We start from the raw sequence: 27,626 nt of genomic DNA, 5'->3' as shown, positions 1-27,626 counted from the left end.
ATTGTAGAAATGATTAATTTGGCTAGAAGTGCTTAGTAGTGTTTTTATGTTAGTCCTAAAACTAACTTTATCAGTTACACATATTTAACAATAGTCTATATTACAAACAGGTAGACTACTCTGCTACCCAGTGGCTGATGAAGAATATGGATCCTTTGAATGAGAATGTGGTGTCATTGCTACAGTGTTCACAAGATCCATTTATTGTACAGATTTGGAAAGATGGTATATTATTTCTAAAACAGTTAATGTCCTTGTTGTCCCTCAGATTGTAAGTTATAATCATTTGCATGCTTTCCTTATGAATTTTTTTTTTACAGAAAGTTTGAAAGTTTATATGAATATATGATGTTTAAACTACATCTCTTCTTGCTTGGCTGTAGCTGAGATTGTGGGAATGGGAGCAGCCACTATGACTGACACAGTTTTTGGTTCCCGTACTAGAAAAGGAATGTTCAGGACAGTTAGCCAACTTTATAAGGATCAACTGGCTAAGTTAATGGTCACACTAAGAAACACCAACCCTAATTTTGTCAGATGCATTATACCCAATCTTGAAAAGAGGGTGAATTTCATTTTATTGTTTTTGGCTTTAGACAAGTAAACAGCAATTGTTATTACTATAATATACTGTGAGAAATTGAACACTAAAATTTGTTGACAAGAATAATACATGTTTTCATGTTGTGTATATACTGCTTTTATATCTATGTTGTTTATATTTAATATTTTTGTTTACAGATAATATACTAAGTTGAAGATTTTGAGATTAAAACTATTATATTTTTTATATAGTTTCCCTAAAAGTTTCCAAAGCTATGTTGAAATATCATAGTATGTCATTGACCAAACAAATATTGTTCCAGGCAGGTAAAATTGACGCAGTTCTCGTGCTGGATCAGTTACGTTGTAATGGAGTACTAGAAGGGATTAGAATCTGTCGTCAAGGTTTCCCTAACAGGATTCCTTTCCAAGAGTTTAGACAGAGGTGAAAATTTTTTCTTTGTGCTTAACTTTTGATGATTTTCCATTTTGAATTATTTGAAGTCTAACAGTGTTCTATTGACTTTAAGTGCATTTTAATTTTTATTTTTCCAATTTTGCAGTTAGAAGTACATTTGAAAAACTTTTCAGTACCTTTCCATATTTGATTTGTTATACATATTCATAAAGGGAAATTAGCCATTATTATAGATTTTATTATTTATTTTCTAGTAAAAACTGATAATGGAAAAAGTTGTTCTTTATTTCTATCTTCTTGTTTACTTGATAAAAACAAACAAAATAACCTTCCTAAAAGAAAGCTCCAATAAGACTTAGACGTCAATCACAGTTAGTTTTTAGCCCTAATGCTGTATATTGATTATAGAAACTTTATGTAAATATATATATATAGACCCATTAAATGGCAACTTGTTTTATATTTAATTACAATTAAGGTATGAACTTCTTACTCCCAATGCTATTCCAAAAGGCTTCATGGATGGCAAGCTGGCTTGTGAAAAAATGGTGAGTAAAGCAATGCCTGAAAGCTTCTCCATTTGCTTTTTGAATCATTAGAAAAAGTTAATACTTAAGGTACAGATTTTAAAGATTTTTCACTTCTTGAATCTTGCAAAAGAAATGATGACCTAAGATACTCTTGACATTGCTACTTGCGTGATCACACTTGTTAGCTGATGATGTAGAAGGATGTCATGTTTGATCTTTAAATTTTCTATTATAATAAAAAATACCTTTCTAGATAACAGAAGAAATACATAAAGTATATATGCATTGTGATAATAATAGAGAGAAAACATAAAATAGAATGAAATTAATTCACTCCCTTTTTTTATGTAAGCATTACTATCTTATTTGTTTGTTAACTCAGATGAGATTTATTCTCAAAATATATTAATAGACACTATCTCATACACAGAAGAAACTATTTTTTTTAATTTATGTGCAGAATACAAAGCATTGTTGTACATATTTTTTTTCCATGAAAGGTAACTTTCCTTATGTTAGATACATATGACTGTTTTAATTTAAATATAGTAGGAGTGCTAAATGTAGTCATTTTTAGAAGTGATAGATTACATCAACTTTGTTTCTGTAACTCTGAGAATCATACATTGTGTAGCTCAATTGCTGTGAATTGGCACTGATTTTATTACTGCATCGTATTTCTCAAGTATCATTACATCATTATATCTCATGTTGTGTGGAAAGTTCTATGCTTCAGTGAGGCTATTTATAAATATGCATACAAAATGTAATTAAGTTAATGAGAGATGTAGTTAGAAAGGTCTAGGCTGTGTGTTTATGCATTTAACCATAAAGAAAGTATAGTGGCATTTTTTTATAAAGTGAACTTGTTGCAGATTGTATTGTAACAATAGTGTAGGGAAGAAGAATTGGTCTTGTCAGTTGTATTCTAAAGTAAATGAACCAGCTTTTGTGGACTTTTTAGGAAGGAAGACATTTATTTAAAGCTATGGATATGACTGTGGTAACCATTAGTGAAATTGACTTGTTTTAATAGAGTGTTTTAAAATAAGTGGGTTATTTTCTGTTTGTTTATCATTAAAATGTACTGCCAACAAATCATAGATATCTGATGTAATTAATCCTACCCATATACATAAAACTTGAGGCCTTATTTCTCTCTCTTTTTTTAGATTCAAGCCCTGGATCTTGATCCTAACCTGTACAGAGTTGGCCAGAGCAAAATATTTTTCAGGGCTGGAGTTTTGGCACATCTAGAGGAGGAACGAGACATGAAAATCTCTGATTTGATCATCCAGTTTCAAGCCTTCTGCCGTGGACTTATTGCTCGAAGGTAAATTTCAAGCATTGTGATTGATTAGTTCCAAACTTTTTTACTATGGTCTTTGAGCTTTAACATAACTTATGAAGCATGTTGACTTCAGTTGAAATGTTGTTTTCTAGTCTTCTTTTCTAAAGGTAGGCAATCATTATGTTATTTTCAGATAGTTTCACATTTTCTGATGTAAAATTTTCGTTTTATATTAGTTATAAAACTTAAAAACAAGGTGTCTGTATTGTAGAATTAGGAAGGATATGATTTAACCATTTTGATTCTAAGACATTTGGTCTGGTGTTTCTGTTTAGCATTGTTACAATATCTTGCTGGGTTTGTTTTTAGTGGCATACTGTATTTACATAGTATAAAATATGATATTTATTACCTATTTGTATTACTGTTAAGAGTAATATAAGATTAAAATGTAAAAATAATTACGACAGTTGTTAATTAGTTGTTATATACTTTATTGGTGTTGTTGCTGTTATTGATTTTCCATGGATCTGTATGTATATGAAGTAATCAACCAATAGTGCTCATAAGTCATAATTATTATGTAATATTTTATGAGGTAAGTTATATAAACAAATAGCTAGGATAAATATCTACTTATTGAACAGACTCCTGCCTAGGTATTATTGGAATAAAAATATCTTGTAATGTGGTACATAAATATTGTTGAAGAATACTCTGTTTCAATAAAAGATGTGGTTGTAATGTAATTAGTATACCATATACTGGGCTTTAAAGTTCTGTTTCTTTCAGCACTAATATGGTAATACTTTGATTTTTCTAGAAATTACCAAAACGACTACAACAGTTGAATGCTATTCGTATTATCCAAAGAAACTGTGCTGCCTACCTGAAGCTGCGGGACTGGGCTTGGTGGAGACTTTACACGAAAGTTAGTTTTTGAATAATTTTAAAGAAACTGCTCTTGAGAGAGAGTATTACTAATGTTTGTCATTGAGTGAGTTATATACAAAACTGTTATTGCTGAAGACTACACACACACACACACACACACACACACACCATAATGAAAAAGTACTTAGATATTAATATGTACATGTACATTTTAATGGAATTACTATTTTAGTTCAGATAATTAAAAATATTACAGCATTTTTATCTTCAGTCTATTTTTACATCTTTAAATGTGGGTTAAATGAAGATATTTTCTGGCTTTTAAGACTTTGAATCAAACTATTAATGTAGCAGTGTTTGTGGAAAACAGGTGAAACCACTTCTCCAAGTCACTAAACAAGAAGAAAAGCTTAGTGCCAAAGAAGATGAGCTCAGACTAGTTAAAGAGAAAATGGAAAAAGCAGAAGCAGAAACAGTGGAGCTCGAAAAAAAATTTCAACAAGTAAGAAACTTTACAGAATAAAAACATTAAAGTTTGAAAAGTGTAAAATATTTTTGTCTTAACTCAGAACAATCATTGTAATAAAATGATTATTCTATTAAGAAAATGAAAAAACATTTTACTTTTCACATCATGAACATTTATAAAAATATGCAAATAATTTTTTTTCAGATGTTAGTTTCTTTCTGTTTTGTGATAGCCAGTTTTAAATTACTTTATTGCTAGGGATTAATTTGAAAACAAGATGGTGGTTGCAAAACGTTATGACATATGGCTTTTAAAATTCAAAAATATTAAATTTGTTGGCATTTGGTTATCATTAAACTTGTTTTAGTATGTACCATTAAAATCAAAATAGTTTTGCATGCATAAATATTTTAATGAAAGTAAAAATATTTGATATATATATCAGCATAATCTGTTCATTAGATATATGGGAAACATTGAGGTGATATTCACCTATCTTTGTGTATTTTTATTTCTCTTAAGTCTTCAGTTTAAGAGTTATTTGCAAACATATTTCATGTGTATTGACAGAGCTCTCTTCACTGTTCAGGATTGAAATTGGAGTCACTGGTTGACTTGCATGTGATTTCTTGAGTTGTTTTTCCCAGCTGACTTTATACATGAGATATTTATGACATACTAAATTTTCTAGATGTGTTCTTGAGAGCTTAGTTTTTCCTAGAACCAACCCTACTGTATTAATTTTTGTAATATTTCGTAGCAGAGCTCAGGTTTTCCTTTGAATTTTGATGTTTTTATGAGATATACTCTGTATTAATTAGAGTGAAAATATTTTATGATATACATAGCTTGAGAGTGAGAAGAATATGTTGGCAGAACAACTGCAAGCTGAGACAGAGCTATGTGCTGAAGCTGAAGAAAGTAGATTGAGGCTTGCCTCAAGGAAACAAGAGCTTGAGGAGATTCTTCATGACCTGGAAGCAAGAATAGAAGAGGAAGAAGAACGAAACCAGGTTCTCACTGCTGAAAAGAAGAAATTCCAACTAAACATTCAAGATCTAGAGGAACAGTAGGGAGAGTTTCTTGCTTTTTTATTTGTTATAGGTTAATGCTTACTATTTATTTATATTTTTTATAAAGAATTTTGAGCTGCTCAGTACATTGGCAGAAATATTGATTATAAATTATTTTATCCCTTTTCACACAGTAGCTATTCCTCATGCATCTGCCTTTGAGATGTTATGCATGTCACTAGTCTTGAACTATCTCTTGTCCAAGATGTGTTTTGACCTGAACTTTGCTAGTGCATTGTGTAATCATCATATGACAACAGACTTTCACCGACAGGAGGACAACACATCTTTGTTGATGCAGTAGGTCTTCAGAAGCACTTGCACTTGAATTTAACATTCTTATCCTCACCACCGTCTTTGACAAACTTTTTTCTTTCAGTTTAAACTTAATTTTTGTGAGATTTGTGCTTCTATTTCATGATGCTAATTTTCTCTGGTTTTCTTTTAATTTGTTTTAGCTTCTATCTAAAGCTACATTTTCATTAAATGAATAAATAAAAACAATCTTCATCTGCAGAATTATTCAATTGTGAATTCTCAAGGGATAGTGACTAGTACTTTATCCTGACATTGGTTAATATTTCTGACACTGCCCTACTGTGTCTGTGGATATTGGATGCTAATTGAATATTGAAAGCATTACTGTTGTAATTCATTGTGTTGTGTGTTTCTTGTTGCTTTCCTTGCCTTATTTCCTTGTTTCAGTGTCAGAAGTGCATTCTTCTCCATGATTCTGAACATGAAGATGGTGACTTTGATTGGCTATCTTAACCCTCTGGGTTTTGCACAAGGCTTCTCTTTAACTGTTGAGGAAAGTGTTACATCTTCAAATATCTTTGTAGATTTGATTACTCATTTTTTCTTTCTACTTTACCTTTTTATTCTCTCATTTTCCATATGACATGACTGTCACACTGAGAGTTGTTTCATTTTACCTTCTTTATAGATATATGTCCTTGTTGACAAGTTTCTGGATCAGCTTCTTTCCCACTCTCAAATACCTTGTCCTCTGATATTTTAGGATTTTTTTTATCATTGCTATCTCTTTTGGGGACTCTTACATCTATAGATTATCTTTTCCCTCTAAACTGGGCTTATGAGAGATATCTTTATTGCACTTTGAGTGACCAGTGGAACATCCCTCATAATCATTTGTCTTCTCATGTGATGCTGCTACCTGTTCTTCACAAGGATCCGTTTTGGTGGTTGGATGGTACAGATACTTTAATCAATATCCCACTACTGCTCTCCCTGTCTGGATTTCTGTCTTTTTGGATGATTTCAAATACTTGGAAGTGTAGACTTTGTTTGTATTTCCTCCTGTTCTTGTAGATTACTTAGTTTTAATCCACTCTTACAATTCCACAATTGCTTTCCTTTCAATAGTCAAGGCAGTATTTATTTGAACAACCTTTATTTTTTGATGTTGGACTTTTTGCATGTGTTTTAGGCCCATTCACATTAGGTGGATCTGACAACCAGGGAATTTAGACTAAATGAGAGATTGACCATTTCAACCAGGTATGATTCTTTCTTATAGAAAAATCACACAATCCTTAGGTCTTTTGTTGGATCTGTTCTCAGTAGGGAATGCCAATGATCCTTGTCTTCTCCATCCTCTCATTACTGAACTCTTCTCTTCTGGCCATCAGTACTTCACTAAAGAGTTCTAGCTGTTGATGCCTTCAGGAAGGACTAGTCTTATCTCTTTTTGTATGTGTACCCTCTATTTTACCTTCTCCCACATGTCTTGATATTAATTTATGACACTTCTTATTGCATCCTGTTGGTAACATCTTTTAGGTCAGCTTAGTATTGATTTCTACTCATCCACTGACTGGTATCCATGGTCATTCTTGCTCCAATATTTTACATTTTTCTTTCATCCAAGATCATCATCTCTTTGCCTTCTCTCATAGGATTCATCTGGTCCCTTTCTTGCAACTTCTCATCTTTAATGATAAATAATAAAGTCCTGAAATTATTTTGAATCGATATCAGAAATTTACTTTTATTTGTGTTCACTAAAAAAACTGCCTGAATTTTATTAGAGCAGAACAGACTTAGTTTTAAGTTAATATAACTTCAAAAATCTATAATTCTTACACATGCAGCTTCAATTTGTATCTTAATTTTTTATGATAATTGTGATTTTGAGAACAATGACATTTTTTCTTTTCTTCTTAAGTTCCAGTTGGAAACAGTCCTTTCTGTTGGTATATCAATGTTTAAATGAGCTATGATAATTAAAAAGTTATATAACTTCACAGGTTAGAGGAAGAAGAGGCATCTCGTCAAAAACTTCAGTTGGAGAAAGTGAGCCAGGATGCCAAGGTCAAAAAGTTGGAAGAAGACTTGGCTTTGATGGAAGACACCAACCAGAAGGTGAGACTTAAACACTTTGAAAGTGTATAGTTTTTCAAACTGCTTGTTCAGCAATGTATCAAATTATCAACTTTTTAAAGTTTTCTTGCTTCTTACATTTCTGTGTTGATGAATTGTTTGTTTATTTTAAAATTTTCTTGTAAAGCTACAATAGCTATCCTTTCTTTTAAACTGATAGACTAGAAGAAAGGCAGCTGATCAAAAGTTTCATTCATCAACTTTTAGATAGCTCGTATATGAGTGTGTACTGAGATTGACCATCAGTCTTTTAGTGTACTAACAACACCAAATTACAGAGCATGTATATGCAGCAACCAGGACCACAAACCATGAACTCTTGGATATGCATTCTGATTATGAACATGCTAATAAATTATTTATATGTTCTAAATACAATGTTGTATGGGTATAGATGTTAACTTTAATGTAGTGGACAGAATTTTTGGCATCCATATATTTAGCTTACAGTGAAATACCAAGCATTTACCAGTATAATTTGTTAATGGTAATCTTATAGCTGTACTGATATTAAAAAAGGAAAATATTCATAAAGTGACATTATTAAATGAGGTAGAGCAAAAGTGCACAAAAAATCAAGAAAGGATCCTTCACTGGTCTCTGAAACCAAAATTCAGTTCATTCCAAAACTACTGTGTTGAAGCTGTATGCTAGTATTGTTAAGAATTTATGAATATAAACAAAAAAGATGTTGAAACTTCCAGCCACACCTCAAAATCAGTAAGTATTTTTGTGAAAAAGATGGACTAATAAACTGAAGCCACAGCATTCCTGTGTTCTCCAATGCAACTTTGATAGAAATGTTTCTTGGGTATTCTTAAACATAGGCTTAGAAGTTAATGTCCACAAATAGTAAACATTCTGCAGACAGTTTGTCAAGTTGTGTTGTCTAAGAGTAGAACTGCCAACTCTTATTGTTTAAAAGTAATTGTTCTGATTTTTGTTTTATTTTATGGCTGCATGAATTGTGTTATTTTATGATTTTATGCAAAATTCTGGTATTTTTTCAACAATTTTTTCTATTGATAATTTTCTGAAAATAATTCACTGCTCATTGCTTTGAATTGCAATTTTAAAAAGGCTTGAAGTAGTTTACTAAAAAAAATGTGTAAGTAATATATGTACAGGGTGAACTGAGGAAAGTGGTGGAAAATGTGGTTTTGCTTCATCCTCAATGGCTTCAACAAATAAAAAAGAAGTTTATAGCAAGCAGAAGTTTAATCATGAGTATTTAGAAAAGTTTAGTAATATTGTATCATTCCAAAGTACTATGTACAGGGCTCTAAATTAGTAGTGTATTGTAATTAGTAAGTATTATATAAAGCATAATTAGTGGTGATGCCATTTTCATTTAGATTTTTCACTGTTATTCTTTGTCCTGATAGGTATTACTATTTTTCAAAATTTAATGTTGGCACATCTCTAAGAGTTATCTCACTATCCTTTACACAAGTTTATTACAATGAACATTACAGTGTTAAGCTCTAAGTGCATATTCATTGGTATTAAATTGAGTATGATAAATGATGGAACACCATTTTTATAAAGTCTTGTAAACTTCAATATACTTATAGTCTTCGTATAATAACAAATAAGTTTCAATTTCTCAAAATATATGTAAAGATCTTAAACAGTGTTTTAAACATGTAACACAGCAAATACATAGTATCAGCTTTTGTTGTAAATGACAAGGCACTAGCTTTAAACTTAGGACTAACTACAGACTAACTCTGTATGTTTGAGACAGCATGAATTAGGAGTGATACCAGGACACTTTACTCGGGTACTTTTACATAACTGCTGTAGTGTGATGTTAGTCATCAGTTTGTGTTATTTGCTTTGTTTTTCTTAAAGTAAATCTTAAATATTTCTTTTATTAAAAATATTGTAAAGTGAAACATGCTGAATAAATGGGATATAAATCTAATTATTAATTCATGTTCAGAATATTGAGTTGTTTTTTTGAAATAGAAGTTTTCATTTTTAGGTAGTTTTATAAGTGGTTAAAATTCATCAGTGAGTTAGTTTATATTACTTCTGTTTTTTCTTTTAAGGAAAAGACTATATGTTCAAATAAAATTTAAATTCTACCAACTATTTTAGAACCAGCATATATATGTAAATTTCTGTCAGAAGGAATCACAACATTGACAGAGTCATAACAACAAAAACTGTATATTTTATGGGGTTTTTATAACTAATTTTGCATACATTACAGTTTTTAGATCTGTGTCTTACAGTTTATGGGACTGAAAGCTGTGTAACCTCTGAGCATTATCAATTGATAGAAGTTTATTTACACACAAACACTTTATTTAAGAGTGTGGAAAGTGAAGATAGTGAACTAATATAAATAATATGTCAAGATTTGGCATGAAATAAAAAACCTCATTGCACTGATTGTAAGCTGTAAACCTACATTCTTGTTGGTTCTAAGCTGTAAATCTACATTACTAGTGGTTCTAAGCTGTGAACCTCTATTTCTATTGTTTCTAAGCTGTAAACCTACATTCCTATTGATTCTAAGGTTTAGACTCCTATTCCTGTTGGTTTTAAGAATTAAACCAATTTTCCTATTGATTTTAAGCTAGAGACTCATATTCCTCTTTATTCTAAACTGTGAACCCACATTTCTATTTTGAAGTTGTAAAGGTAAACCCATTTTTATATTTGTTTTAAGCTGTAAACCCATATTCCTATAAGCTGCAAGCTGTAGACTCATACTGTTATTGGTTTTAAGCTTTAAACCAATACTTCTATTTGTTTTAAGCTGTAGACTCACATTTTTCTTGGTTCTAAGCTACAGATCTGTATTCCAGTTGAGCTTCAGGTCCTAAGCTGTAGACCTATATTCCTATTGAGCTTGTCTGTTACAATTAAATGGAATTTAAAAATCTGCTGACACTTTAGTTCCAATAATTTGTTAAATAACATTTCAAAATAATTTTCTATGTTGAGGTTAGACATGTTTTGAAGTAGATATATAAGTAACCTGTTTTGTGATATGTAAATGTATGGTCATTAAATAGATCTTTTCAAGAACAGTTTTATAATATACTAACTGTAGTACCCATCCCCTGGGTTGAATTTATGTAAGTTAATGATTAATGAAAGGTTATTTTAGGACATGAAAAGTTGTTTCTCTTATATGCTATTGTAAAAATCGCCAATAGAAATTGCAACACATAAAATGTGAAGCCACAAACCTGTAGGTATCTCAGCAATGACCCAACAAACCTTCATGTCACATTTGTGAATATCCATCAACAGGGCATGAAGTGGTGGTAAAAAAGCTTGTAAAAACCGTAATACAACAAATGCAAAGGTGAAGATTGTGCATGTATGAATGGTCATACCAAATTTGGTGATGGTCTGTCTTCAGGTGTCAAAGTAGTGGTACAAAATGCAAAGATTCTCATAAAAACTGTAAGATGTGAAAGTGAAAATTTGTATATATATTTCCATGGATCAGATGAACCTCTATTCTAAATTTGATGAAGATCTGTTTACAGGGAGTGAAGTAATGGTAAAACACCCAAAAACACATTTAATTGCAAAATGCAAAACTGAAAATTTGTATCTATGGACCTAATGAACTTTCATACCAATTTTGGTGAGGATCTACCCACACCCTATGAAGTATTTATTTGGACAGTACTATTATATTTATATAGATTTATATCTAAATTATGTGTAGATAATTGGCTATACTAAATAAAGTAGGTTAATAATGAAAACAATTTTGAATCTAAAAATGTATTTAAGGAATTAAGCCATAAAAAACATTGCATAATATTAACCATACCAATGATATCCACAGAGTTGAGTTAAATTCTTGCTGTATCAGCCTTAAAGGAACGTAAGGCTGATATCTAATTCTTGTTTCCTGTAGAAAAAATGGATGAGAATATTTTCTGTCCTTTGCAGATTCTGCAAACACTAAGTCTAGTTATCAGGTTTTCTTCATTCAAGATAGTCTTGTACATGTGTTTTTATGAAAACTTCATTTTTTTTGCAATAAAAGGAAAGTTTATGGTGCTAATTATTTTTTAGTCATAATTGAGGCTGGATTGTATATTCATCATTGTTAATTACTTTGTTACTGTTTTATTTCAGCTGTCTAAAGAAAAAAAGGCTTTCGAAGATCGACAGTCTGAACTTTCTCAGACCCTTGCTGAGGAAGAAGAGAAATCTAAACACTTGAGTAAACTCAAGTCTAAGTACGAAGCTATCATTGCAGACTTGGAGGAACGACTCCGGAAAGAGCAACAGGTATGATCATGCTAGGCTCAAAAAAAGTAAATACTGCCATTTTAGAAAATGTTTGTCTGTATGTCTGTCCAAGACCTTTTTTTTCCTGAATGTGTATAAAGGAATACAACAGATAATTGAGGATAACTGATTTATAGAAACACAGATTTTCTTTGTTTTTTAAGTATATTTCTGATGTTTTTATTTACATTATTACTGTAGGCTTAGAAGATTCAGAAGTTTATTAAGTTTTAGTATCATTATGGCAACATTGTGTGTTTGTCTTATTACATGAGCATATCTAAAAAAAATGTCTCCTTTGCCATGTATGTTTGAGCATAATTAAAGTGAACATGTCATGACTTTTTACAGTTACATTCAAAATTTAATTTAACAACTTTATGATTAATTTGTACCAATAAACTTGGTCTGAAAACTTATTTTGTAATTAAGATTTTTATATTACCATCAAGTGGGGCTTTTTAAAACAGTTTTTGTCTTTTCTGTAGTATAAAATTTGCAACTTGGAGATGGAAGGATTAGAAACTTCCTTTTAACATGGATATCATTTAGGTCTTTCAGTATAATCATTTAATGAAAAATCCTATTAATGTACAAGTAGTTATATTTTTTACTTTTCTGGGTGTTCAAAATTACTACAGCTTGGGGTTATTTTGAACAATTATGATACTTTTGTTCAAATAAACACCATAACAGGTGTTACTTTGGACACCAAATGACTTTTCAAAAAAACACACAAAACACAATTACATGGTTTAAATGGTAAAACTGCATTAGAAACTAGTGATAGACAAATGTCATCATCTTGGGTTGCTGTGGCCAAATCCTGTCTCCCATCTTGGAGTTTGTTCAGAACTTTACCAGGATCAAGTGGATGAAGTCCATATATTCTAAAGTATGTGTTAAGGTTTTCATTGCTCTTCTTGTGGATAGATAGAATTGTACAGCTCTTTATGATCTGGGGAAAGCATTCTTTTGGTAGTGTCTGTGACATGTACTGAGTACTTGCTTTCTGATTGTCAAACACTTACCTCCATGATTTCTTTATTTGATCAAAGAAAGCAACATCTAATGGTTGCATTAAGTGTGTTGTGTTGCTAGGAAATCACACAAAGCAAGTGTTCTGCTCTTACCTGTATAAGCACCGTTTCACTGAAATGGCTCCTGAAATTGTCTCTAAATAATATCTTTTGACCTGGTTAATATTTAATATGAAGGACAAAGTATCAAACTAGTCTGTATAACAGACTGCATCAAACTATACACTTTTGCTTCTGTTGTATCTGGTACGTAGGAGGCCACCTCCTATCCAAGTGCTCCATATGTGTTCTGTTTTATAGACCACATAACTTGGGAGCATATCTCTGGTAGCAGAACCATCGAAAATGATGAATATTGCTGCTCTTGACTTGTCTGTTATTCTCTCTGGGGTTTTCACTCCTCTCTTAAACATTTCCTTGTCCATAAGATTGTCCAAAAGTTTATTCTCATTATAACTGTGTATATTGTCTGGTGAGATCTTTGTTCCATTCTTTGTTTGATTCATTTGCTCCATGTTTTTGTAGAACTATCTTACATCAGCTACTGATACTCTTGCTTTTGATGTTTTGATGCAACTGAGTTGTCAGATGCTCTTAATGTCTTTTCACAAAGCTCCTAGTTCAATTCAAAGTTGACCTTAGAACACTGTATAATCCACAGTGGGTTTTCCTTTTTTTTAGAAAGAAAAATCTTTGAATATGGGTTTTAAATATTTATTTATTATGATTGATGCAGATGCACCCTAATAACATGCTAAATACAATTAAACCATTATGGTTGTCATACTTACCAGGACACTGCAGAAGGTTTGCAAGTACATATATCTTTACCACATGGAGGCAATGACTTTGAATGTCATCAAAAACTTAAAAAACAGTGACAGTTCCAAATGTTGCTGTAAATAATTTAAAATGCAAAAAATATTTACCAAATAAGACTGGTTACATATTAAATTTTTTTAGAATTTTATTCAAAGTTACCCATCTTTTCAAAGTAGCCCCAGTTTAAAGTATTTTAAGTGTCAGTTTCTTAACCTTTCTGTGGCTCATGACTTATTTCCACCCTCTAATTCTCTCTTAAAGATATTTTATTTTTTCTAGTATAACTTTCAGTGTACAATCAATTAGAAACACAAACTATAGGTAATGAAAAGCAGAATTATAAAATTTGAACTTCTTACCTTTATGATTTACTGAGATGTCAAACAATTTGTTAAGCCCACAAGAAAATCTTGTTCCATCTTATCATTGCTTTCAGGGCCATTATCTAAACTGTGTATCCTTATTTGATGACCAACTATCTGTGGTCAATGTTGTTTGATCCCAAGTACCTAATGGAATTTTTTAACCTGTTTATAGCATTAATTTGGAGGTCATTCAAATTGTAGCTATTTTGAGCCATTCTATTCTAGACTCTGTTTTTTTCTAAGATGTATATTTGAAAGCTACCTGAATTTCTTTTTAAACTACTGACTTAGTTAAAGAAAATATAGTTACTGCACCACAGCATCAAGTACAAAAAGCTTTAACTTGTTAAAGTTAAGTTCCTTTGTTTTTATGTATATTTAGTATTTATTATTATATCTCTTTAACAAAAGTAACTAAATATAAAAATTAGAAAACTTAGATCTGCAACTAAAGCTTGTAGCATGTATATGAATGTGACCTGATCATTTGTTCACTTTAAGACCTTCCATGAACATCCCTCTGTGATTTATTGGTTTTCACACAGAGAGGATAACCATAAAATTAAAAGGAAGCAGATATGAAAACATTAAAAGCTTAGGCTGGGATAAGTAATTGCTATTGTATGTTACAAACTGCAGTCATTCTAGAAAAAGAAGGGAAAGTTTTATTTATTTTATTTCATGTTCTTCAACTTTTCATTCAGGGCACATTAATTGTTTTTTCTAGAGTTAGTGTTAGAAGTGACATATCAAATATAAAGTTTTACTGAAAAACTTGTGATGTTCATTTAGGAGGTTTTAGATAGTATAGAAATGAAATATGAAAATTGTAAGATGAAATAAAGTATTTTTATTTTTAGCATGAAAATAATATTTAACTCTAACTGAGTTAGTGAAGACTTTGTGAATACACAGACAAATTTTTACCACTGATACTTTATTGAAACATATGAATTTATTTTTGAACTTACTTGTAATGTTTACTTAAAGCTTGCCAAATCTTATGAAGATACACTAAATAAGTTCAGAGACTTTGTTCATATAGTTTCACAGTTACATGATGGATACAATGCCGGTGAAATTGATCAAGCATATGCAAAGGATTAAACTTAGAATGTCCAGATCTTGTATCATTAGCCAAGTGTGTGTGTATAGTTAATTGTTTTAATTAAATGTATTTACGTGGTGTACCACAGACTAATTATTGATGTCATTAATAGAATATGCCTAGAATAGATCATTGAATGAATGTGTTTAAGTATTGTTTTATTTGTTCAATATGTCTTAAACATACTGTTGATTTGAATATGCTTTGGACTCATTACGAGAAAAACCTATTCACAGGATAAGTGAAGAAAAAGTATCATTGGCCAATATATATTAATTAACTGATTCATCATGACCTTTGAACTATTAAAAGCAGTTGAAAATAGTAAATTAACTTCTCCAAAGTGTAAAGGAGTTACATGAAAACCTTTTTTGTTTTCTTTATGAACAATGAATAGTTGAGACAAGAGTTAGAAAGAGTAAAACGTAAACTAGAGACTGAACTCAATGATGTGAAAGAACAACTCAATGAGAAAAAACTAGAAGTTGAGGAGTTACAGAATCAATTAGCTAAACGTGAAGAGGAATTGAACCACACCCTTGTGAGGTAGTTAAGCGCATCTGTTCCACTGTTTTTGCAAGTTAGAAGTTGCTTTTTTATATAATTAAAAAGTTGCTTTTTATTCTAAAATATTATAATATTACTTTTTTCTCCTAATAATTATCTATATATTTTTAAATAAGAGAATGATGAAAGTACAAGTATTGTTGGTTTGAATAAACAAAGTAACTGTAACTATTTAGTTCTAACAAAATTTTAAAACACTTTGAAGTTAAGATGTATTGTTAGTATATGTGAAGTCATATTACATTATTTTATTAAGCTTTGAAACTTTGTTTTATTGATACTTGGGATGTATATAAAGATACATGAAATATCATTGTTTAGCAAACCAGAAACACTGATAAAAAATATATTCAGCTTACGTAAGTCCTCTTATAGAATATGGGTGTCAAGTCACCTTCAACATCTCAAGTAGAATTAAAAACAAGTTAGAGTTACAACAGAACAAAGCTCTCAAATTAGCTTCAAGACTTCTAAAATTTACTCCAACATATTACCTACACAAAATATGTAATATTCAAATAATAAACGAAAGACCAACATTCCTGCACTTAAATATTATAATAAAGTAGAAAAAAGAAAACCCTCTAACTATTGCTCTTCACATAATTACAAATACATCATATAGAACAGTATCCCTGTACAATGAATACTGAGCCACAAAAGAAACCTAAACACACTTGACAGACATTACTAATCCATTTATGCCATATCCTTTTCAGGTCTGGGCACAACAGGACAGGTAGACTATTTGTTGCTTTTCCTGTGAAAGTAGGTTTTCTCAGGGTCCTTCTGTTTTCCCACATCAAATTTCTTGGCACTCTTGGATCTTTTGGTCCCAACCACAAGGTGATCATGTTAAAAAGACATCCAAAGGGACATACTTTGTTCAAATATTATTGACTTGTTTCTTCTCATTAATTCCACAATAACAAAGCTGTCATCACCACCGAAGCTACTTACCTTAGTCTTCTCTCTGCCTCTGCTTCCACCAGACATTTGTAAAATCCCTCAGTTAACAAACATCAACAGTTGCTTAAACTGTAATTACTAATTTTCTAAAATTTTCATAACATCTATGCGTGTAGGACAAAGGGGGATAACATTATCCCTGAACAGTTTTGGAAAGTGAAAAAATCCTACCCTGAAAATTTAAATATCTGCCACAATTATTTGTTTTACTCTATTAATATTTTCAGATGTGTCATTATATTTTAAATCAATCTTTTTTAACCTGGTATGGAAACCACAAACATTTCGGTGAATAATATTTCACTGCTTACTTCAGTGGTCAATACATTGGAATATAATATAATGGAAGAAGAACTTAAACAATGATTTAACTGTAAGGTGTCCAGGTGGGTGCATCCTACCCTGGAGGACAAATTGCACCCTTACACTCAAACAATTGTAGAATATATACTTGTGACCATACTTCCATACAATTAAAAATTAATGACTAAAATTTGTCATTCACTCAATAAAAATATTTGTTTATGTAATGTTTTACTATATTTTAAATTTCAAATTTCGATTTGTGGTTGATTTCATATGGTGTTTCTCTAACTGGAAACATTAGTGTTTGTGCATTTCCTGGATTTTTCTAGTCAGAATTATGAAATAGTTTTAACAAATTTGTAACAATTTAAGCCTTGTGACTTCAATACAAGTGTAAATTTGTTGATTTTATTACTGTTTCTCAACTTTGGTTGCTGTGGCATAATTTGACTGCTTATATCTAACTTTCAAGAAACCACAGGTTAGTGATCAAAACACATAGTGAAAGCTCTTTACTTTTGTAAGCCAGTATGATATCAACTTCAATAGGCTGATAGAGAGATTAGAACAAGTTGATAAAAGCTTAGTGTGGCAATGTGCTGCTAGAATGAAATATGTTTTTGAACAACTCATGTCACAGTAAAAGTTCTGTAAAAAATTGTCTTTATCATTTTGTATCTTGCTTAAATTATGAAATTTAAAATCACAGAAAATTGTAATAAATTGAAGTTTAAAATTATTATAAATATTAAGTGAAAGCTTCTGATTAGTAGCTTTTACAATAGGAAGCTTACTTATAATTTTGAAACAGTCAAAATTATTTTTATTTTTAAACAGTGAGCACATGATTATAAACATGAAAATTGTGTGTGGTATTTTTTGGACCAAAACAAATGTAAAATTTACAATTTTATAAAATAAACACTTTGTTGGAAATATTCACAAGAGTATAGTAAAACATTAAAATTGGTAATTGAAATCTAAAACAATGGCATAACAAATTTCAATTGTTAAGAAAAAATATCACAATGAAAAATTTTGGAATATCAAACACCATGAATTCACAAATATATATGTACACACGCACACACGTATATAAGGTTTTTTTTATTTTGTAGAAGCTTTGATATCTCTACAAAGTTAATTTCAGATTTCAAGCAATTTCATTCCATAATTTTTTGTGTGTTTTTTTTATAGAATAAACTATACAATAGTTGTGTAAAGTCAGGAAACCAAACCATTTGAAGATTATAAAACAATAAGCTGTTATTTTTCTCAACATACCATATTAAATCTACTTTAGCTAAACTCACACTTCAAGCTATATTATTAAATATCTAAGGATACATATTTCACAGTTTTAAGTTACTAAACAATACTCAGCCTCATGTCTTGCTTTATTTGATGACCTTACCTTATTGTTTGGTAGAGCAGGTGCTTTAATAACCTAATATTTTTCACAAAAGCTGGCTGTTTTGAAACATGTTATGAAGGGAATAAAACTTTATTTTAAAGATGTGATGAGGAAGCAGCTGGAAAAGCTCAGGCTCAGAAGGCACTACGAGAGATTGAAAGTCAGTTGGTTGAAGTCCAAGAAGATTTGGAGTCTGAAAAAATTTCCAGGATAAAAGCAGAAAAACAGAAAAGAGACTTGAATGAAGTAGGATTTATAACAAAATCCTTACTGTAGTTACTAACCTTGAAGACCCATATTATTTTTCTATTTAGTTAGTTATTTGTGTGTATATGTTTTTCTTACAGCAAAGCCACACAGGGCTATCTACTGAGCCCACCAAGGGGAAACAAACCCCTGATTTTAATGTTGTAAATCCATAGACTTATTGCTGTACCAGTGGGGGACAGTTAGTTATTTATTTTGTAAAGTGGTAATATTGTTTAAAGAAAATAATTGCCTGGTTATATAGTTTTGTGTTGTGTTTTTTGTAAAAACATATGAAACAGTATTTATAAACCAAGTAAAAAAATATGAAACAGCATTTATCATGACTAATAAAGGGAGGGAAAAAGACAACTTTCAAACAATGCCATTCTTAAGTAATTTTAATTTAGAGACAATAAATGTGGAATATATACTGTAAAAGACGTTTGTTTATGTTCCCTTGTTGAAAAAATTTGTAAGTATTGCAGGCATTTTAAAACCATTAAAAATTATTGATTTGTATTATTTCAAAAGATAATTTTAATATAGACATTGTAAGTGTTGCAAGTATTTTAAAACCATTAAAAATCAGTGATTTGTAATATTTCAAAAGATAATTTTAAAATAGAAGCTGGAAGTATTGCAAGTATTTTAAAACCATTAAATATTAGTGATTTGTATTATATCAAAAGATAATCTTAAAATAGAAGTTTTAAGTATTGCAAGTATTTTAAAACCATTAAAAAATTAGTAATTTGTATTGCTTCAAAAGATAATATTTTAAAGTACAACTTCTAAGTATTGCAAGCATTTTAACAGACCAAGTATAAATACTTAAAATAATTTACATATGCTTGTTATATTCACTTATGAATTACTGAAGCTCTAATAGATATTACTTATTTTCAACAAAATAAGTCATCAGTTTTTATTAGTTTCATCATTACTGTTGGTTTTATGAAAATGTTGCTGATTTTTATTGTGATAATCTGAGTTTCATAAGGCATATGAACAACAGAAGAAATAAAGAATTACAATATTTAATAAACGTTTAAATTAAGATTTTTCAGACAAATATGTTTCTTTAGGAACTGGAAGCTTTGAAAAATGAACTGCTAGACTCACTAGACACAACTGCTGCTCAGCAAGATCTCAGAACAAAACGTGAACAAGAGTTAGCCACATTAAAAAAAACACTTGAAGATGAATCTGCTGCTCATGAAATCCAACTAAGTGATGTTAGACAGAAGCACAATCATGCCATAGAGGAACTGAATGACCAGTTGGAAGTACTTAGAAAGGTAGTTATTGATTTAATGGTAACTTTTTATACTTTTTAGCATATGTAAAGTTTTGAAACTTTGTTTTTATAAACTGTAAATAAATATTTTGTTTGTGTTTATTCAGTTCTTTTCACATAAATTATATTTTATTTAGTACTTTTATTCATTAATTTCACTTTGTCTTCAAGGATTTGGAACTTTTAAATGAACTACTTGCATAGTTTTTATTAACTATAGATCTAAAAATTAATTTTCTGATCCCAAGATTTTTATTGAGAATTTTTCTGTCAGGGTGAACAAAGGAAACTCTGTTTCATAAGTTTTTTTAATCTTGATAGCATTTTCTCACTAAAGTTCCTGTTATAATTTACAGGCAAAGTCTTCATTAGATAAAATGGTCACCAACTTACAAACAGAGAATAATGACATAGCCGCTGAACTAAGAACTGTTACAGCAGCTCGACAAGAAATTGAACGTAAGAAGAAACAGTTTGAAGGCCAGGTACAAGAGATGGGAATGAAGCTAGCAGATCTGGAGAGAGAGAAGGCTGAAGCCATAGAACGTGCACTAAAATTACAAGTTAGTACCACATCACTACTGCTGGTATTTAAAACTTTTGTCAGCATATGGTGACACAAGTTTTTTACGTAGTTAAATTTTTTCTTATGTGATTAATGGTTATTAATCTTTAACTTTTTTATGTTTGCTAAATTAGGAGGTGGAAACTTTGTTAAAATTTGCATAAATAAGGTTTCACAGTTGATTTAAAAAGCATATGACAGACATACTCTGTTGCTCTATAAAACATAAAATGTGTAAATAAATTAATTATGCTACAAATAATTTTTAACGTTTATACTTTGTATAATGTTCTTCTATAGATTTAATATAAGGAAAATATTAAAACTGAATTTCTTTTTAAACCAATTTTAGGGTAAATCTTTATGTGTAGCTTTTCCAAAACATACTTACCCCTGCTGATAGTACAGCTATTTCTCAGTCTCCATGGTCTCCACTCATTGCCTGTCTAAGCACTGAAAATGCTTGCTGCAGTCTTTTATACTCAACTTGAATACTCTAGGCAAATTTTAATTTGGAAATTTCTCCATCACCTTCAATGCACCCTCTATCTATGTACTGTATATAAGCACTTCATTCATATGATGTAAACACTTTTTTCTCGACAAACCATTTAGCATTGGTTTCTATCAGCTGAAATGTTGTGCTTATTCACTGTTTACATTATGACTTTGAATGTGGTAGACACTTCCATGATTATCTTTTTGTTTATATTTATACGTTACTTGCAAAAAAAAAGAAATTTAGTGACTGATATGAATTCCTGAGTTAATGTTTCTACAAAAGAGGTGAACAGTTGAGGGAGGGGTCTCTCTTAGTTGAAGCTGTTAGTGATATGATCTGTTGCAAGATGGAGGCATATATATATACAGACCAAGGGTGTCTCTGAGAGTTTTTAAGGTGGCTTTTCCAAATGACTGGTGAGAATTTAAGAGTCACTCATCTCAGCTCCTTCCTCTTTTAGGTTGGCATCAACAGAGAATTATTTTCAGCAGCCATGTTCTGCCCCCTTTTTTCAGTTAGTTACTTAAGTTTGAGGTTTTAGGGGCCTCTCCTATTTCATTTGACTCCTTCCTTATTAATAGAAAGAATGGAAAGTGACTACTTGGTTTTTCCATCTTCTTCTGATGTTGCTGTTTATGGTAAAATATTTGCCATTCAGTTATGCAGTGGGATAGTTATGCCTTATACTACACATTTATTGGATCAGCATGCTTTGGCTTATTACTGGCCGGAGGAGGTTTGTTCAGATTCTATGTGGATGGACCCATTTTGGACCTTTTAGAACCTGTGAAGTGTTAAAAAGATCACAGTTTTTTTTATTTGTCTTACTATCACAACTGTTATGGGGCATTTATCTTCAATCCAACTTTTGTCTGAAGTCTGTTAATTTTACCCTCAGCAATTTGAGGACAAGTTGGGAAATGAAGTCAGATAATCTTCTTCATATCTGTCTTTGGTTTCCTGGTTGGTTTGTTGTTGGATTTATTGGGTAAAGGTGTTACGAGAAGCTCCTTTTCTCCATTCCTTGTTAGTTGCTGAAGTTCTGGATGTGTTAGAATCCTAAATTCATACAGCTTCTTTATATTCTTCTTTATTATAATTGGCTTTTTGCCTTTTTGATGCTAATTTAGGAATATCAGCCCATGGTGTTTCCCTACCCTCTTCTTTAGTTCCCATAACAGGGTCCATCCACATTCTCAAGGATGTTTGGCTCAGGCAGACTAACAACAATGGTAGCAGTGACTATCCCATGGACAGAGGAGCAGTGGAATCGCTATTACATTACTTATTGGACATCTGGAGTTCTTTCACTAGGGATCCATGGGTACTCTGTGTTTTAGCTTCAGGGTTGGTTATTCAATTTACACCATCTCCAGCATTTTTTGCTCAACCTGTTATCTTTTCATCTTCCATAGCTCCATGGCAAATGGAGCTTCGTTCCTGGACATTAAGAGAGTTGTTATTCGGAAGGGCAAGGAAGAGGGTTGATCCTGTTCTTCCAGGACTTTTTTCATATTTATTTGTTGTAACCAAGATATCAGGAGACTGATGTTCTACCATTAATCTATCTAAACTCAACCAATTTTTAGATCATCCTTGCTTTACCATGGAATCTTTTCTCAACCCATGAGGGCATTTTGCACCAGGGATCTGGATGACCCAGTATGATGTTATTGATGAGATGCTTGTATCCATACATCGATAGCAGAGTCTTCTCAGAGGTTTCTTGGGTTTATGCACAAGGACCAGGTGCTGCAGTTCAGGCTCTTCCTTTTGATCTTGCATCATCATCTTATGTTTTCTGCAGAGTTTTTCAAGCCTTTTCTTATTATTTGCATTCCTTAGGTAGAGACCTAAGGAATACATCATTATTTGGACAACTGGTTCCATTCCATCAATTAGCAGAACAACACTCTTAGATTCTCCTTTCAGAAGTCGCAAAAGTAGACTTCCTTATCAGACAAAAGAAATCTGTTTTGACACTGATGCAATATCTTGTTCATCTGGATGTGTTTTTCAATACTTACTAAAGCCACACTTAATCAACCCTTTTTAGACTTGAAGCCATGGAAAGAGCCATCAGGTTTTTACTTATGTGTCCTTTTCCTACCATGCAAGATGTTGTTTCCCTTTTGGGAATGTGGGTATCCTTCAAGCCTTTCACTCTTCTGGGATAAGTACAGATGAAGTTCCTTCAGTGGGCACTGTGCAACTAATGGATCATGCACTCTGATCTTCTAGATCAACCTGTCTTATTACACAGGAATAACACTGCTGATTGCAAAAGGTGGTTAAATTGGAACAACATTTGGGGAACCCATTCCACCACCTTGCTTCGAGATCTATCTTTTGACAAATGCATCTCTTGAGGGAAGGAAAGCTCATCTTATCTTCAGGGTTAGGAGTCCATGGTACTTTGACAATAGACAAATATACACTCCATATCAACATTTTCAAACTCCTTTGTACACTGTGTATCAGCTCAAGGTCTGTCTCTCTTGGTGGGAAAAAAATTATTATGATATATTCTAATAATTCCATGATGGAATCTTAAATTTCTCATCAAGGAGGCACACATTCCTGAGACCTTTGTTTTTGTACTTTAGTTCATCTCTACTGGGACTCATTCTCACCACACCAGTCATTTAGCATGTCACTTGTCTCAACCCAGCTGGTTTGGTTTGGACAGAATGGATGCTACATCACAAGTTTTTTAGTGGATTTGCTTTCAGTTCAAATTTTTAACAATTGATGCCTTTGCAACTTATTGGAATTCTCAGTTGCAGTTGTTTTGATCTCAGATACCTCATCTTCAATTGGCAGTAGATGAAATTTGGCTAATGCCCTGGGTTCTGACAGTGGTTTGTTATACTCCCTTTTGGCTACTCTTGGTTGCATCATATTGGCCAGCACAAATGAGGTTTTCACTTGTTCAGTATTTGTAGGAATGTCTACCTTTACCTTTTCCATATTGGCAGTCTCTGTTGATCAAACTTTCCCCACCTCTGCATTTGGAAACACATTCTTCATGCGTGGAAGTTATGCAGTCCTTTGTTCAGCATATGGGTTTAACTTGTAATGTTTTCTCTATTTAATTAAGTCTTTTGTAGGCCAGCCATGGAATATTTATCATCAGTGGTGTATTAAAAGGAATTTAAACCCTCTTCATCCAGAATTATCTGCCATGTCATGTGTTTGAGAATGGTCTTGCTTTGTCTATGGTGGCTTTATATAAGGCATCTTTATCCAGTATTTTTAGGTACTCCAAATATTAGAAGTTTTTGAATCCCCATTTCTATCTGATCTACTAAAATTATTTTGTACTTTTGTCACCTTAATCACATCCCCTTTAGCTCTTCATGAGAAAAAATCACAGAGAGCTTAACCTATCTTTACGTGACAATTTCTACCTTAGTCACCCTCCTTTGAAACCTTTATAACAATTCAATGGCCCACTTAAATAAAAGAAGCCCAGTACTGAATACAATACTCCAGATTTGATGTAACTAGTGATCCATACAATAAGATGACAACGTTTTTGTTTTACACTCAATATTTCTGTATATACAATCCAAAATTCTATTTGTCCTACTATTAGCAACAGCACATTGCTATGATGATCCACAACACCAAGTTTCTTTTCTTCCTTAATAATATTAAAGCTATTCCCTTCAAAATTATAATTTAAATTATGATAACCTTGCATTTACTACAAGTAAAAGCAGAACAGGTAAATTTAGGTCCACTTTGAACAAAATATGATTAGCATTAGTTGGGATTAAAAAACATGGGGTACAGATTAACAGTTTTTCTGTACTTTAGGCTGAAGTAGAAACAGTGACCTCTCAGCTGGAAGAAATGGACACTAGAGCTACACAAGCAGCAAAAAGTACAAGTAATCTTGAGATACAACTCAGTGAAGCTCAGGTAAGCATAAATTATTAAGTTTTTACTCTTTTGTACTTTTAATTCTCTAAATATGACTAATAAATAATTTAAATTGGCTGTGAAATATAGGTTTTCATCCTGACATGGCATTGTATTTGTTGCCAGTACAGTTTTTACCATCTGTCTTCCCTCTAGTCTATTTCTTCAAAATTATGAATGGCTCGCACAGACAGCCCTTGCGAAGCTTTATGCAAAAAGGCATAATTCACGTGTTAAAGATAAGATCTTTGTCTCCTTCTCCATAATAGAGAAGTGGTAAATGAGTTGAGTGCAACTATATTTAATTGTTATAATTAAATATAATTATTTAATTATAAATAATTCACCAGTATTTGTTTTTTGAAAACGTACTATAATAGCATACATTTTAATAACATTAACCTATAAGGTAATACTTAACAATGAATTGCAATTAAAGTGTAATATCAATACTTTATTTTTTATAACTAAAACTCATTCAAACTTTGTGAGTTCAATGCATTGTTATGTAATAAAAAAGAATAATATAAAATATGTTGATTCCTACATAATCTTTCAACATGTTGTTTTGTAGGATTTGTTACAAGAAGAGACAAGACAGAAATTAGCTTTTAGTTCTAAGCTTAGACAGCTAGAGAGTGATAGAGATAATCTTCAAGAACAACTGGAAGAAGAAGAAGAGACAAAGAAGAATTTGGAAAAGCAGATTTCGACATTAAATCAACAGGTTGATCACTTGGTTTTCTTTTATTTTGTCCAATATTTGGATTTAATCATCAATATTATAGTTAAGAAAAAAAACTACCCTAATAGTTTTAAAATTTGGCATGAATTATCACAGAAAACAATAACATGATAATATAAATATTATATAGCAAATATTAAATTGGAAGATCATATTAATAGAGATAATTTATAAAATTACAGTAATTAAGATTGACAGGAAGTTTCAGTTTTTTTGCTTTTGCATGGAACTGAGTAAAACCTTTAATAATAAAAAAAATTCTAAGGATAACTGAATCTGTTCATGAACGTTTCCTTTTTGCAACTTTTATTGTGTAATTATCAGATGCAAGATTTGAAAAAGAAGGCTGATCAAGCAGATGAACTTTCCACTACATTAGAAGAACAAAAAAAGAAAATGGGCAAAGACTTAGAGGCTCTCCAGAGGCAGATAGAGGAACTACAGTCTATGAATGATAAACTGGAAAAGTCTAAAAAGAAACTTCAGTCTGAGGTAACATAAAGCTAATTGTAGCCTGTATTATACTATGCATCTAAATTGGTGTGTATTTTAACATTCTTCTGTAAATCATGAATTTTTTTTATATTATTAGTTTTTATGTTTTGAATTAGAATTTCTATTGCATTACAATATATTCTTCACTAAATATCAGCTTATTGTGATATGGTTTGTGCATTAATTTTGTAACAAAATGGATATTTTTGCAAATCTTTCTATGCATGTAGAGAATATAGAAATAAAGGGAGTTAATTGTCTTCAAAGAAGGGTAATACTCTAGACTTTGAAGAACTGGTAGACTGAAGCTGTATATAAATAATGAACTAAGTTCATTGTTTCTGCACATAGAAGATATGAAAGTAAAGAACTAGTAACCTTAAAGAAGAGTTTTGCTGAAATACGAATTATGTTTGTCACCAAAATGTGTGAGATTTGATTAGTTATGGATAAATTAATTATCTATTTATTTATATAAAGAATAATAAAGTACAGATAGAACAACAGCAAATAATGAGATAAATAAATAATATTAATAATTTTTTGTAAATAAAAATTAGTGTGAAAATAGAGAACCAGAATAGTAAAACATGAAGTGAAATTTGAATTAGACTAAACATATAAATGTATAGAGAATAATGACGTGGAGATGAAAATGTAATGTAAAAATTTATATGAAATAGAGGTTTGTCAGTAGTTAGAGTATTTTGATGTTGTAGGTTTTTAAATGTAGTATAAAATTAAATAAAAAATAATTTAATTTTTTATTTTTTTACATAGGTTGAGGACTTAAATGTGGAGTTAGATAGCCAGAGAACTAAAATATCAGAGTTGGAGAAAAAGCAAAGAAAGTTTGACCAGATGTTAGCTGAAGAGAAAGGAGTTTCTGAGAGGATTTCTCAGGAGAGAGACAATGCTGAAAGAGAAGTAAGAGAGAAGGAGACAAAGATCTTATCTTTAACACGTGATCTAGAAGAGAAGCAAGATTTGCTAGAGGAACAAGAACGTCTTCGTAAACAGCTGCAGTCAGAACTAGATGACTTAATGAACACTCAAGGTACTGCTGACAAAAATGTAAGTTTATTTTTTTTATTATTTAAATTGTTATTTTGTTACTGAATGTTAACATGATGCATTTACATTGGCTGGAGCATATGGAGAAAAAATTGCTATGTGACTTAATTTCTGTTAAATTAGTTTCTAAAAGTTAAAAGTACTTATATAAGAAAAAAAGTGTAACTCATGATTTTAAGACAAATTAACTTTTGTCAGTACAAGTGTTTTTATGGGTATAAGATCCGTATGGAAAGTTAATAATACTAATTGTTCCAAGCATTCAAGTCAGTGTCTGCAAATAAATTT

The 27,626-nt window shown here is 31.1% G+C and overlaps 1 pseudogene across 1 annotated transcript in view; it reads left to right on the top strand.

Moving 5' to 3' along the window:
• Positions 1–27,626, top strand: part of LOC143255233 (uncharacterized) — a 175,113-nt pseudogene that overhangs the window by 126,761 nt on the left and 20,726 nt on the right. Inside the window, exons 13-30 of the transcript XR_013030474.1 lie at positions 111–225; positions 384–565; positions 867–988; positions 1,440–1,509; positions 2,664–2,840; positions 3,606–3,713; positions 4,047–4,178; positions 4,994–5,214; positions 7,489–7,603; positions 11,738–11,893; positions 15,626–15,774; positions 18,586–18,730; positions 19,819–20,031; positions 20,387–20,593; positions 24,920–25,024; positions 25,599–25,751; positions 26,094–26,261; positions 27,045–27,338. The product of XR_013030474.1 is annotated as an uncharacterized LOC143255233 (transcript). The remainder of the gene's footprint in view (positions 1–110; positions 226–383; positions 566–866; positions 989–1,439; positions 1,510–2,663; positions 2,841–3,605; positions 3,714–4,046; positions 4,179–4,993; positions 5,215–7,488; positions 7,604–11,737; positions 11,894–15,625; positions 15,775–18,585; positions 18,731–19,818; positions 20,032–20,386; positions 20,594–24,919; positions 25,025–25,598; positions 25,752–26,093; positions 26,262–27,044; positions 27,339–27,626) is intronic.

This window comes from Tachypleus tridentatus, chromosome 7, assembly GCF_004210375.1.
Source record: "Tachypleus tridentatus isolate NWPU-2018 chromosome 7, ASM421037v1, whole genome shotgun sequence".
Lineage (NCBI taxonomy): Eukaryota > Metazoa > Arthropoda > Merostomata > Xiphosura > Limulidae > Tachypleus > Tachypleus tridentatus.
This window is presented reverse-complemented; position numbering and strand designations above follow the sequence as displayed.